The sequence below is a fragment of the Topomyia yanbarensis genome, chromosome 3 (assembly GCF_030247195.1).
Source record: "Topomyia yanbarensis strain Yona2022 chromosome 3, ASM3024719v1, whole genome shotgun sequence".
Lineage (NCBI taxonomy): Eukaryota > Metazoa > Arthropoda > Insecta > Diptera > Culicidae > Topomyia > Topomyia yanbarensis.
In genome coordinates, this window is record NC_080672.1 from 423,542,034 (window position 1) to 423,557,046 (window position 15,013).

Consider the following 15,013-nt stretch of genomic DNA (forward strand, 5'->3'; position numbering starts at 1 on the left):
GGCACACCATGCATCAATTCGTGCCAACTTTGAACCTCGGCTTTTTACAATAAAAGCTTCTTTGCTTACTAAATTGCCTCAACTTCCTGACGCTAGTATCCCTCACTCTCTGCATGCTAATTCCGCTCTTTCTGGCATCAAACTCCCGACGATTTCGCTACCCGAATTCGATGGGGATTACCAACAATGGCTTACCTTCCACGATACGTTTTTGGCTCTGATTCACAATAATGCTGATGTTCCGCCTATTCAAAAATTCCACTACTTGAAGGCTGCCGTTAAGGGAGAGGCTGCCCAGCTAATCGAGTCCATTGCTATATGTTCTGCTAACTACTCACTAGCATGGGGAGCACTTGAAGGTAGATATTCCAATGATTATCTTTTGAAAAAGAGACATCTGCAGGCACTCTTCGACATTCCGCACATGAAGAAGGAGACTGCTGCAACGCTACATAGCTTGGTAGATGAATTCGAGCGCCACACAAAAATTCTGCACCAATTGGGGGAACCGACCGACGCATGGAGTACCCTTCTTGAGCACCTGCTGTGTACGCGCCTCCACGATGATTCCCTCAAGGCCTGGGAAGACCACGCATCTACAGTAGATAACCCAAACTACACTTGTTTGATAGATTTTCTGCAGAGGAGAACACGAGTTCTAGAGTCGATATCCGTCAATCACCAGCCTGCTTCCAACCCCGGTTCCAGTAGCGACATTGCATCTTCCCACCACTTCAAGAGGCACTCCCAATTCCGTTTATCTGCTTGTGCTTCTACCACTGGTTCTTCTCTTAAATGCCCGGTGTGCAACCAGGCCCATTCTTTGTCGAGGTGCGAGAAATTCATTCAGTTTTCGATGGCTGAGCGACAGCGGGCAGTCAACTCGAGGCGACTGTGCCACAATTGTCTGAAAGGGAACCATTTCGTTCGCAACTGTCCCTGTGATCTGAACTGCAGAAAATGCAACCAGCGTCACCACACTCTTTTGCATTTCGATCAATCCAACGGTCCTAGAAAGCCCAACAATGAGAATATTTCGCGCCACCCGGATTCTAGGCAACCGATTCCAACCAATTCCATCGACAATCGTGGGCAAACAACCGTTGCGGCGACGGAAATACCTCTTTCGATTGAAACGAGTGCTTCTCTCCAACAACCACGCGAGAACGTATTTTTGCTTACAGTCATCGTAAACGTGATCGATGCATTCGGACATGCACATCCAGCGCGAGCATTGTTGGACAGTGCATCGCAGCCGAATCTAATTTCAGAGCGTGTCGCACGAATTCTTCGTATGAAAAGGAGTCCCGTTAACATTACTGTTCAAGGTGCCGGTCAGCTATCCAAGGCGATACGTGAATCGGTATACGCCCAGATCACTTCAAGAAAAGAGAATTTTTCGTGCGGCGTTAACTTTCTTGTGATGGATAAGGTCACCGCCGACCTACCTGCACAAACCATCGATACAAAGATGTGGAATATTCCAAAGGACCTGTTCCTGGCGGACCCAGCATTTAACAAAAGCCAGCCAATCGATATGGTCATCGGCGCTAAACACTTTTACTCTTTCTTCCCAACCGCGTCTCGAATACAGCTGCACGGCAATCTTCCGTTATTAGTAGATAGCGTTTTCGGATGGATTGTGGCAGGCTCTGCGGGTTCAGCTTTCTCTATACCAAGCTTGACATGTACCTCCAACTCTTGCAGTGTAGTAGCTGTATCGATGGTCTCTTTGGAGGAAAGTCTAGAACGATTCTGGCAAATGGAGGAACTAACTACCAAGGACAACTATTCCACCGAAGAACGTCATTGTGAGTCCTTTTACCAGTCAACGGTTGCGAGAAATTCCGAAGGACGATATATGGTTCGTTTACCCAGAAAGCAAGACTTCGCCGTTATGCTAGGCCAGTCTAAAACAAACGCATTGCGCCGATTCGAATTTCTAGAGAGACGTTTGGAACGAGACTCCAGTTTGAAGCAGGAGTACCACCAATTCATGCAGGAGTACCTTCAGCTTGGGCACATGCAGCTGGTCAAACCCGAAGATACTAGCTGTGGTATAGAATACTACTTACCCCATCACCCAGTAGTTAAAGAATCCAGCACGACGACAAAGGTTCGCGTCGTATTTGACGGCTCAGCAAAAACTTCCACTGGATTTTCGCTCAACGATGCTCTTTGCGTCGGACCAGTGGTTCAGGATGACCTACTCGCCATGATTCTTCGCTTCCGTACATACCCGATCGCCCTCGTCGGAGACGTGGCAAAAATGTACCGACAAGTTCTAGTGCACCCCGACGATACTCCATTGCAGCGCATTTTATGGCGGTTCTCTCCAGAATCGCCTATTCAAACGTACGAATTGCGTACTGTGACCTACGGTCTAGCTCCGTCCTCCTTTCTCGCAACACGCACGCTTCAGCAATTGGCAAACGACGAAGGAGGATCGTATCGATTTGGCAGCAAGGCTTTACGAAAAAATTTCTACGTCGACGACTTCATCGGCGGGGCAAAGTCGGTAGACGAAGCCATTCACCTCCGCACAGAGCTTAGCGAATTACTCGAGAAGGGAGGATTTGAACTTCGTAAGTGGACATCAAATCGGCTTGATGTTCTGCAGGGATTGAACGACGATCAAATTGGCACCCAATCTACATTACAATTCACCCCCCATGAAACAATAAAGGCGCTTGGAATTAACTGGGAGCCGGAAGGAGATTTTCTACGGTTCGATTCGCATGTGCAGCATCGCGATGAAGCACCTACCAAACGTTCCATTTTATCGGATATTGCGAAATTATTCGACCCACTTGGCCTCATTGCTCCGGTCATAGTTAGAGCCAAAATTCTAATGCAAGATATGTGGTTATTATCGACTGGTTGGGATGAGCCAGTTCCTGAAAACGTTTGTCATAAGTGGAATAAATATCATCAGGAGCTGCCCAAAATCTCTGCCTATCGAGTAACCCGCTATGTATTCCTTCCACAATCAACCATCCAGTTGCATACATTTGCAGATGCATCCGAATCGGCATACGGTGCATGCACGTACGCCCGCTGTAAAGACGAAATGGGAAACGTAAGAATTCAGCTTCTCGCCGCCAAGTCACGAGTCGCCCCACTAAAGCGTCTCACCCTTGCCCGTCTTGAACTTTGCGCTGCTGTTTTGGCTTCGCATCTGCATGATCGCATCAAGCAGGCCATAGATGTTGAAGTTTCTGCCTCGTACTTCTGGTCGGACTCCGCCGTCACGCTGCAGTGGATTCGATCACCTCCAAACACTTGGCAAACGTTCGTAGGGAATAGAGTCTCTGAGGTGCAGCATTATACCCATGGCTGCCAGTGGATGCACATATCTGGATGCGAAAATCCGGCTGACCTAGTATCCCGTGGAATGTCGGTAGAAGATTTTCTGAAAAGTACGTTGTGGGACCAAGGCCCCCGCTGGTTGTCACTGACCGAAGGAGAATGGAAAACTCGTACCCCGCCAATTGTTGCTGATGATGTACTCGAAGTGCGACACGTCGTAGCAGCTGTGCAATTGAACACATCGGTCAATCCGTTATTTCTTCGCTGGTCATCGTTCACTCGCCTGCTTCACGTCATTGGATACTGTATCCGTTTTATAGTCAATACACGTACAAGAACCAGAACTCAGCCTCCCCCCACATCGAATCCAGCGAGAACATTATCTGTGGAAGAGTTATCGAAAGCCAAAACGTTAATAGTTCGACTTGCACAACAAGAAGCCTTCGCCCCGGAAATCAGAGAGCTGGAAAAAGGGAATTCGGTTCCAAAGCGTTCGCACGTCCGTCAAATGAGCCCATTTCTGGATCAAGAGAAAGTTTTGAGAGTCGGAGGTCGATTAAAGTTATCCCAACTGCCCTACCAATCAAAACATCCTGCCCTACTGCCTAGCTTCCACCCGCTTTCCTGTCTACTAATGGAATATTATCACCGCCGAATGCTACACGCCGGTGGGCGCCTTTTATTATCAACAGTACGCGAGGAATTTTGGCCACTGCACGGACGCAGATTGGCGCACAGTACCGTACGAAACTGCTTTCGATGCACTCGACTCAATCCTGTACCTGCGCAGCAGCAAATTGGTCAGCTACCCGTCCATCGAATCATTCCAAGCCGTCCATTTAGTATCACCGGTGTAGATTATGCTGGCCCGCTCTATCTCAAACCAATCCACAAACGTGCCTCTCCGACGAAGGCCTACATTTCCGTGTTCGTCTGCTTTGCCACCAAAGCTGTTCATCTAGAGCTCGTGAGTGATTTGACAACGCAGGCTTTCTTATGTGCACTCCGTCGGTTCATAGCCAGAAGAGGACGTCCAGCGCACATTCATTCGGACAACGGCAAAAACTTTGAAGGGGCTAAAAATGAAATGGGAAAATTATTTGCTATGCTCAAAAACCAGAACGAAATCGACAAAATCTCATCGTATTGTGCAGAGGAAGGAATCACTTGGCATCTAAATCCACCGAAGGCACCTCATTTCGGCGGATTATGGGAAGCAGCAGTCAAAGTGGCCAAGAAGCATCTATTTCGGCAGTTGGGTCCATCGCGCCTATCGTTTGAGGATATCAGCACAGTGCTCACGCAGGTTGAATCAATGATGAATTCACGTCCTTTACTGCCAATGTCTGATGATCCTAACGATCTTGCTGCTCTCACGCCGGCCCATTTTCTTATCGGCACCAGCATCCTCGCCTTGCCCGACCCAGATCACCACAACATTCCGGTCAACCGACTGGATCATTATCAGCAGCTGCAGTTGCACGTTCAAAAATGTTGGAAACACTGGCGCTCAGAATATTTGCAGGAACTGCAAAAGGATACCACCAAGCATTTGCGGAACGAACAAATTTTGCCTGGGCGTATGGTCATCGTCGTAGATGAACTGCAACCACCAATCCGTTGGCCACTTGCTCGAATTGAGTCAACTTCCCCGGGCCCGGATGGGCTAGCAAGAGTTGTACTGCTGCGCACTGCTCGTGGTACAATCAGCCGTCCGATCACTAAAATCTGTTTGCTGCCGGATTTCGCTGCTGCATCAGGAGACGACGACGACAATTAGCTGCTGGCCACCAACCCACAACCGGCCCAATCTGGATGATTTGCTGTAAAAGAAAAAGAAAATATTAGTAAATAGTTGTAATGTGAAGCATGTAGAATTACCGAAATTGTTTTGTTTTGTTTTGAAATGTGTTATTTCAAGGAGACGGTGATGTTGAAGTAGATAAGCGAAGTGTCACTGTAGGCATCTAGTACGCTGTTATGTTGCTACCAAAAGTTAGGTTCATTTTCCGCTGTTCCGCATGTACAGTGTTGTACGGATCAGCTGTTTCCTAGGTAGTTGGTTTTTGAAACGAAGAAATAAAATTCAGTAGTTCTTGACCGTCGAACAGTGAACATCGCCTAAAGGAAAATTGGAATTAAAGTGCAGTGAAATAAAATCTTACCTTTTTGTGTGATCCAAACTGCTGTTAGTGCATTTAGTCCATCCCGCTGCCGTGGTATTTTCGCTTCCATCGTCGAGTAAGGAGATTTCTTTCGTCGTTGGTGAAACGTTACGCAAAAGTCACAACGTAGGGAAAATTGTGCGCGATCATACCCTTCTTCAACTTTTTCTCAATAATTTGTTTAAACCAAATGAACAACAAATTTTGTTAAAAGTCGCCGGTTTTTTTAATTTATTTTTGAAAAATTTCGGGAGGGGATTTAGTCCCCTATTATTTTTGCTATTAGAATCTGGACTGTCGATAAAGAAGATACATACGCTTGACAATACAATTTTTGAATCAGTAGGCGTGGTCTCGTTTTTTCCTGTCAGGTTTTTAACGGCAACGTTTTGCTACAGTTTCGGAAGTTTTGTTGGTTGAACCATTTTCGCCGAGTTCTTGTTGGTTAAATACGGAGTGCTATACGATGGATTGCTGGTCCAGTACTATCAGTACCAGTACTGCTAGTACCAGCGGCCATCAGACACTAGAATAGGAAGACATTTGAACGGTTTCTACGTGATATGGTGCGAAGTTTTCTATACCACAAAATGTCGATCCTCTTCTCCAATTGTCAATCTCTGAATTTACCTACTGCGAAGGAGTATAAACGCAAACCTCTTCTAATACCCGGTAACAATCTCCCCACACCATCCAGTGTCGTGTCAAGACTTACCAAAAAGGATCGAGTGGCCCTTGGGTGACTATTTAATGTCAGTCGTAATCGAAATTACAAAGCTAGGACCAAACAAGGTTCCCGTTATTTAGTCTAGCCCTAAGCAAGCTAATGCGGTTGTTTGCGGTCAGCTATTCACGTTAGAGTATTGCGTATACGTATCTTAACAGGACGTGGAGATTGATGGTGCACTCCTATTTATAAACAATTTTTTGCCCTTCTTCTTCGTCAGCGTGTTATAAGCATTTCGAACGCTCAATCTTAAACTCTGAAGTAATTACCACAGCTCATACTTCAATAGGAATAGATCGTTCGAAATCACTTTCTTGGTGACAAACCAGGAAATGACAGCAAATTGCACACCCGGACGAAAATATCTCATTATTGTTTCTCATTTACAATCATTTTCTGAGTTTCCTTGAAGTTAGGGTCTTCTACTTAACGATTTTTCAATTGGCGTGGCAACACTGGCGAGTTTGGAGTGTCCTCGAGTACGACTTGCACGTTGTTGGAGGTATGCCATACTTGAGCCATTTCCCCGCAGTCATAGAATCAGGAATTAGAAAATATTGCCTCAAATGGCAAGTATGTGGTCGAGGATTTGTGCTTTGCTATGTCTTCTTATCATTTCCTGAGCGTAAGGAAAGAAGAAGGAAGTAGATTAGGAAGAGTTGAAAAATATTATAGCACAAAATCAAACAGTGAGTATATGAAAGTCACAAGTAGTACAAATCGCATGGGAGTAAGCCTAATGCTCTTTACCACATTGTGTATTGAACTGTAGTATATCTCTGAATTTCAGTCGTCCTAACAAGGTGCCGGTTGTTTGGCGACACGTTTGTAGATTTCTTCAATTATTGCGGTGCTTGTATGAAGCCTATGACCGATTTTTTTCTATTATCCAAATTGTCTAAATTGGCAGAGCGAGCTTAGGACCAACGAAGTCAACCGCTGTGCCTGCCCTGGCAAATTCGACGGCCCATTCGTTTCCAGTGATATTGGAATGTCCGGGCACCCAGGCAAGGTAGATAGTGTTGACAATGCTTATTTATTCGATTTGGGCTCGGCACCCAGCTAGCAATGTTGATGGTATATCCAAGTTACTTCTGAATAATACGTGCTTATATCACACTAAAAAAGTCGCACAACATGCATAACATCAGCATATACGTACCAAACTGGAGGCGATATACGTACATAGCTATTGGAATTGACGATTTCTGACAACAATAGACACGTCAAGCGCGATAATTTTCAACATGAAAGCGATTCCCGAGAATGTATTTACGATTGTAAATGCGAAACAATCTAAGATTATATACGATATTCATAACTAGTAAACGATTCCGGAACACTATATATGATTAACTCTGATTCGTCGGTAAAGAAGATCAGATTATAAAAGCAGTATTGGGCAGATCAATCATCTCCAGCATAACAAAATACGTAAAAAGCGGGGTCTGGGGAGAAACCGAACCACCATAGACATGGGTATACCCGATTAGGCATAAATACGTTAGGCATACGGACGTTTGGCATAAAGACGTTAAGCATAATGGACGTTAGGCATAATGGACGATTGGGCATAAATTATCATATTGAAGTATCATTGTAAGAAAATCGCTTTTAGCGTTGACGGCCTCGGGTGTTAAGAGCACAAATGTTAGACATTGTTTGAAATTGTAGAATTACTCTGGAAGCTGATCAAATTCGATAAACATTTTATTCTACTGTATATACTGTATAAAATTGAGAACGAATGCTTGACATGCGGAAACTTAGTTTGCGCTAATTTCTCGTCGAACAACCGATAAATTGCATATAACTAAAATAGGTTAAACACTCTTGTTTAAAATCAGTCTCATTCGTATTAGGGTATAAATCACGCATATTAACCCTTTCATGTCCATATTGTGTGTAAACACAACGTTTTTAAATAGTTATAACTTTTGATTTAGGCAGAATTTACTCACAAAAACGCATATGCCTAGCAACTGGGATTTTCATTTAAGCGCTAAAAATTTATTGTTCCTAGAACTGAAGTTGTCGCTATTCGCCTGATAGAACTCCGCTGGAGCAGTGCTACCAGAGATATTTTCAGTTAGCATTGATAAATGGAATTTTGATATATCTTCGTTATTTCTCATTATTATTGAAATCTGTTAAAACGTATCAATTTGGATCGTCTTCGACTAGTTTTTTCTAGGATATAGAATATTGAAAATGTTCTAGGAGAATTGTATTGAGCATCGTAAGCAGCTTCCAGCACTGCGAAAGAAGCATCTATCGAAACGGGTTTTTCGTGGTACTTATGGTCTATGTACACTACAAACAAGTTGGAAATGAAAGGGTTAACTTAGATTAGATCCTACATGCATGCAAGGTGTAATTGCCCAAGAAGAAAATATACAGCCTTGAAGAACAACTCATGAAAGAAAGAATGATGCATTTTATTATTCATTAAACGAATATACGAATATTGCTGCTTCTGGATTGATTATCTCTCATATTATTAAGGTCAATGATTATATTCTCGAGGCCATCAAAAATTGAATTACGAAAATTGTCTGCTATGATGGGGAGTTTTTTCGTGCTTGTACCAAATCTGTTCACTTAAATGAATGAATACTTTCTTCATTTCGTCCACGGGAAAAATAGTGAAAAGCTCTACACTTGCAAGGAATAAAGATATCGTTTGCTATTTTAAATTTTGGAGTCTCTTTTTTCTAACAAGCGTAAGGTTGCAATCTCTATAATAGCGAAAGCCTTGCGATATTTTTTTTTTACTTTTGTGAATTATGCCAATCGTCCATTATGCCTAATGTATTTATGCCTAACGTATTTATGCCAAACGTCGCGCACTCGTTTGGGGCAACCGTACTCTGAAGTTTTGTTTCCACGTACACGCGGCGCGGGGTAGTATTTTTTGTTTGCGTGCTCTTCGCAATGGTATTTTCTGGTTTTTAACTAATTTAACACGTCTGATTCGTAATTGAAACTAAAATTTCTTCATAACAGTGAAATCAAAATATCTTACATTATAATTATAATTATTACTAGAAATATAAGTAGTCAAGCTTTTTGTTCTAATTTTTCCATGAATATAATTTCGCGGAATTAAAACAAATAGCCTATTAGCCTGAGAAAGACATTATCAGGGGTTCGGAGTCCAGCATTGGGTTGAAAACAGTATCAGGCACGAGTCAGGGATGGTGGACTGCCACGATAGCACGCAGCGTTCCATCGGCTTGTTCCTGCTAGGACACATAGCCAAACTCCTTCAAAATAGGACAGTCTTTCAGATCATTTTTGGTTTCAATTTCGAATGATGCCAGCACAATAGTGAAAAGAAAGACAATCATTTAGTTTCGCTCAGATGCGAGTTAGAGCCATAACGGCATTACAGGGAACTTCTAAGAACGAGAAAAAGAGAAAAAGAAGGGCTACATTTGAATATTGATTGTTTTCAGGAAGAGGTAAATAAGGGACATATAGGAAACATCGGAAAACGCGTGCGTTTCTCGGGCCCAAAGGAAATTCAATTACTGAAACCACAATATTCCGCGTACGTCCAGACAATATGCTCGATGTCGTTATAATAATCCCCACAAGTGCACTGTCCGCTTTCCACAAGTCCAATACACCGAAGATGAGCATCCAATGTGTAATATAAAATGACCCGGGAAATAATACGAATGAAATCTCGATCCATATCTCTTTGTCAACACCTTTAGGACACTAGAGTGTAGCCATCGAACAAGGTCCCCATTGCTTCACGAGGTCTACTAACTCTCAAGTGTCCTTTGGCGGGTGATACTGAAAAACTCGTTGAAGTTGATTGGTCTTTCGTTGATGTTCTCGTCTAAGGCCCCCTCTTATGCTAAGGAATCCGTATTCTTATCATCCGGAAGGGGATCCAAACTAATTATTTTTTTAGAGTAAGTGCATAAGTACATTCGCACATTTTCCTCAGAAAATACGGGGGAAGTACTGAGTCGATAGTCTTAGACAGCCCCACCATGTACCGCGGGACACATTCTTGAAATAATTTAGCTTATTTCTCCTCCCCACAACATGCAATAATGCTGGCGGTGGTCAGCTATTTTCGTCCGCGTCCCTTATCACCAATTTTATACAGTGATTCATCAGCAATGCTATCTTTGAAAATGAACCACCTTGGTTATGCAACTAATTTTTTTCGATCTTTTTTTAAATGCAAATAATTAAGCAATCTTCATTTTGTTATATTCTGAATTGCACATATTTTGTCGTATGTAATTTCAAATGTACTTTCATTTGATGGCATTGTAAGGGAACACGTATCCGCCGGTTGATGCCAATCGAGTTGACATTTCTTTAGACTGAGCAAACTAATTTATTTGACCAACTAGGAAACGAATCAACTGGGTCTTTAATGCGTGTGGGAAATACGCATGGTCTTGTCTGAGTGAATGACTTTTGAATTATGTATGAAAGTGGAGAATTGACAATTTGCAAGATCAAATCAAATGTAATTACCAATTTGCGGCAATCATTTCAGCACGAGGATCAAATGTATTATGGTCATATTTAATGCTTTACTTTTAGTCCATTAACTCATCAGTCAATTATACTGAGCTAAGAATATGTACGTACTATTTGGAAACGGGGGGTGTTTGATTCGTGCATGATGTTAATATCGTTTAGGAACGTAGCATTTATATTTTTTCTGTTTCGCGTCTTCATTGTAATATTCGTTACGGGATCTCAATATGCTTGTGATTATACCAATAAGAATCATTTATAAATTCTGCCACGCTATTAGGAGGAAGAGATATGACTAATTGTGACATAAATGGGAGGGAAGCATTGACGCAATCGGCCGTTTTACGCACGATTGCGCCATGTATAAGGAAATTCCATAGAACATGAATACTTTTGCGAGTAGCGGCATAAAAGTGCTACTACAAAATGAAGGAAAAACTAAAAAAAAGTGATTCGTATTACACCAAGGGGAAAAATAACGTGGTAATGTGACAGAGAGTTAGTTAGTATTGGGCAATCTTTGCGTGACATAATTTATAAATGTTCCACCATACCACATTTAAACTCATTGTTTATGGTCCATTTTACATTGTCGACAACACTCAATACAAACGGTTGCCCGGAGTTCAAGTTGTTTTCGATGAAACAATCTCGATAAACGATTAGCCAGAGTTTAAACGCCTAGAAGATTTACGTATCCTACAGCCTTTAAACTATTCAAACATGCACGAAAATATATTCTCAGTCGCAATGCAAAAATATGAAGCGAATCCTGACTAACAACCCACCCACTACCCAATCCGTGGTACTTATGGGAGTGTCACTGAGTCGGGGCCTTCCGTTTAGTAGGTACCACATCAATACTTCCTTTCTCATCCCAAGTTACGGTAAAGATGGTCGTGGCCCGCAATGGTGGCTCTCAGGTGAAAATCTCGCTCGAACTAGATCAATTGTTATTCCCAAACAATGCTCGTCAAGTAGTCTGGCTGGAAATGAGAGTCATCAGTCTGCAATCTACGAAGTATACCATGCTTACGCAACGCAACGCAACCCCAAGGTGCAATTTGCGAGCAGACGAAAGGAGATCTACGCGCAATAGCGAGTTACGCGAACGAAATAGGACGAATTCTCAATAATATTTGGCGCTTTCCCATACAATATGCTCGATGTCGTGATCGCCAACACAACAAGCGGAGAAACCGCTATCCACGAGTCCACAAGATACCTTGCATGAAACCCAATCTATCAACCTCATTTATTGCCGTTGATCGAACAGCATAAAAAAGATCGTCCTATTAAATCGTAGTAGCAAACGTTTTTGAATAATTCATCTGAACATACCAACTAGGTAATATTCCATACGAAACTGTACTTTTTTAATTTGTCTCCTTTACTCCTTCCACCCTTCTCCGACTCCTTCGTCATCTAACTACGTCTATGAAATGGGACAAATGCTTTCGAACAAATCATTTGAACGTACAAAAACGGTAAAACAAAAAAAAACTACGATGTTATTTCATCATTAAATCTACATACCATTGCTATCCTGGCAGTGTTGCCAAAAAACCCTGAGATTTTACATTTAAATCGAACTGTCGGAGCTATAACATTTTACAGGAACACTTTAGCACCATACTTCCTTCGGCAAAGTTGTTAAGCATATCCTGGACAGTGCATCTATATTACCGGTTGCATTCTTCAGCTGAATCTGGGGTCTTTTGAAAGGAAAATGTAAGAAAGTATGTTTTCCCATATGATTTCCGATACAAATTTTAAATACAATGCGCTACGCCGGGTCATAATCAATCGACTTCAAATTTTGCGCAGATGTTTGTGGACGCTGGGTCACTAGGCCGAAAGACATTAGGCCCAATTGGACATTAGGCCGAATGGACATTAGGCTGAATGTCCTTGGGCCCAGTGAACTTCGGCCTTATGGCCGGACACCATGTTTGCGACCTTAAATGGAACCAAAAAAGATCCCTAGTAAATAGTTTACTTTGATTGCCGCATGGGATCTTAAAAGAGAAAAGAACTTATAAGTATAAAATCGCCCGAGAGTGGTATTACAGACTCTGTGTAAAAAGCATTTATTTTAAGTGTCGACTGCGTATTTTGCTATTTAGAGGCTTGGCATTAAAAGATTTACGTTCCACGAGGCAACGCTTTGATTTTGTAAGTATTGTTGATAATAACATCTCTTTAAAAGAGAGCTGCATCAATTATCTAGAAAACCTAACCAGTCGACTATTGTTGGAAATAACCCAGAGATTACAGCACTTAAGACATATGATCAGAGCTGCTAAATGGACTGGTTTGTTTGAAGTTGAAGGAGAAGCAATAAAAGAGAAGCAAACCCGTGACTCTACAATCTCTTTGTGGAATTATTGACTAATGGATTGTCTGTAATCTCACGTTACAAATTTTGATACTTTTATTTAAAATAGAATAAGTATTTATCGAAGGTAATTGCAAAACATTTCATAATAACATAGCGGTTATGGACCGGTTCCGGTCTGAGTCTGTCTCTAAAATCTTTATTTTTAGCTACAACAAATTCCAGCTTCCTAACGAAGTATGAAAGAAAATTTCCCTGCCTTGACCTTCTCCAAAGTAGTATTTGATCAGTTCTGCCGAAAATCCTCCAAAAGTTTCCAAAACAGCCTAAAACATGCCCGCAAATCAGATTTTTAACAAATTCCAACACCCGTGACACACGCAGCATCCAATTGATTTCTAATGAGCCACAACTTTGTCCCCCCTCCCCATCAAGTTGAAATGTTCTGCTCGGCATAAACATGGCACTGATTGGCATCAGCCGGATCTCGGGCTCTCATTAGCACAGAGAGCGTGTTCTAGAAATTACTTCCGCGCACTCGGAAGCACTGTGGAAAACACAGCTCCAAGTCAAACAATGACTCAACAATTCGCTACACTTTACCACATTTTTCCACCACAGTTTTCTTTCCCACTTCGACAGTATTCAGCGAAACGGTGATTTCTATTAAAAAGTTTTGCCTTACTTTTTTTTGTCCAATTTCCATGAAACTCATTCGAGTTGCCACCTTTGGGAGAGTACCACTGAATGACGTACCTACGAGGGGGGTGGTTGGTGGTTGAAGAGAAAAAACTCAACGTGCCAAATTTCTGTGTAAGGTTGCAGGAGAAAAAAAAACTTTTGTGTAGACGTTTTTGTTATTTTAGCTTTAGACTTGAACTTTATGGGTCGCTTTTCGGTTGACCTCTGTACCGCCGGACGGACAAGGGCTCTGCCGAGTTTTGCGCCGTATCAACACTATTTTACCGGTTTCGGTTTTGTTGTCGAAATGATTTGGCGAAAAGTTAGTTTTCGCTTATCTTTTGTGCAGCGTCAGGTGTGGAAGCAAAGCAATCTGTTCGATTTTGCTGGCAAATGGCGGGATCAAAATTGAGCAACCAGCAAGATGAAACGACTTTTTCATGCAAGTGTTCACACGAAACACGTTTTGTTTTGAGTTCCCCAATGAGACTTCTGTTCTGTCGATTGAAGTTGGAATTGGCATTTGGCGGTTTGTCGACACGAAACGTGCCTGCAAACTCGTATTGAAATAATGAAGTAAAAAGTTTTGTGCTTAAACAGGTATGAAGTGTACTGGAATGTCACCGAAGCACGAATTTTCAGTCAGTAAAATAATACGACTAGTATTATTGTTGGGACGAAAAAATGACGAGTAGTGTAGAACAATTGGTTTGTTTGAAAAGTGCAATGAAATTGAATACTGAACTGATTCGCAACGGCAATAAAGTTTATTTTATTGATACTTTCCCAATAATAAAATAGTTGTTTTAATTGTTAGTGTAGATACCAAAGCTCGGATTGGCATAGAAAGCGTTTCTGTTTCAATTACACACAAATTTATGTGTAAACTTTGATAGTTAATCTGAAAACCAATTCTGTTAAATTGCAGAATATTTCATGTTTTAGAACGATTTAGATCGGTTTTTCCATCAACAGTGGAAGTAGAGTTTTATAGGATTCATCTAATAGCCCAAATCGATATCCCGTATTGTAGAATGAAAAATTTCCAAACACGTCTCGGAAGTGGTTACCCAATATTTATTTATAATTAATTAATATCAACAGACACAGTGTGGTCCTAATGATAATTTCTTAATCTATTTAAAAAGTCAACATGTAATCTGCTACGTGGAATGTGAAGATCAAACTCGGATGACACTCTGTTGAAGGTCCGCTGCAAACCAATGATGGGACCGTTTACTCCATAGTTAGTCCGGCGAAGAGGTAATCGGAGGAATAAAT

At 41.9% G+C, this 15,013-nt stretch overlaps 1 protein-coding gene and 1 long non-coding RNA gene across 5 annotated transcripts in view; both read right to left on the reverse strand.

Annotated features, from left to right (window-relative positions):
- The window catches only part of LOC131692685 (BAI1-associated protein 3), a 409,713-nt gene that overhangs the window by 178,542 nt on the left and 216,158 nt on the right, over positions 1 to 15,013 (reverse strand). The gene's annotated exons all lie outside the window — the stretch shown is intronic.
- On the reverse strand, positions 5,017 to 5,611 carry LOC131692687 (uncharacterized). The gene is made up of 3 exons (XR_009306040.1): positions 5,475 to 5,611; positions 5,191 to 5,360; positions 5,017 to 5,132 (listed from the first exon to the last, which is right to left on the reverse strand). It is a non-coding gene; the product is annotated as an uncharacterized LOC131692687 (long non-coding RNA).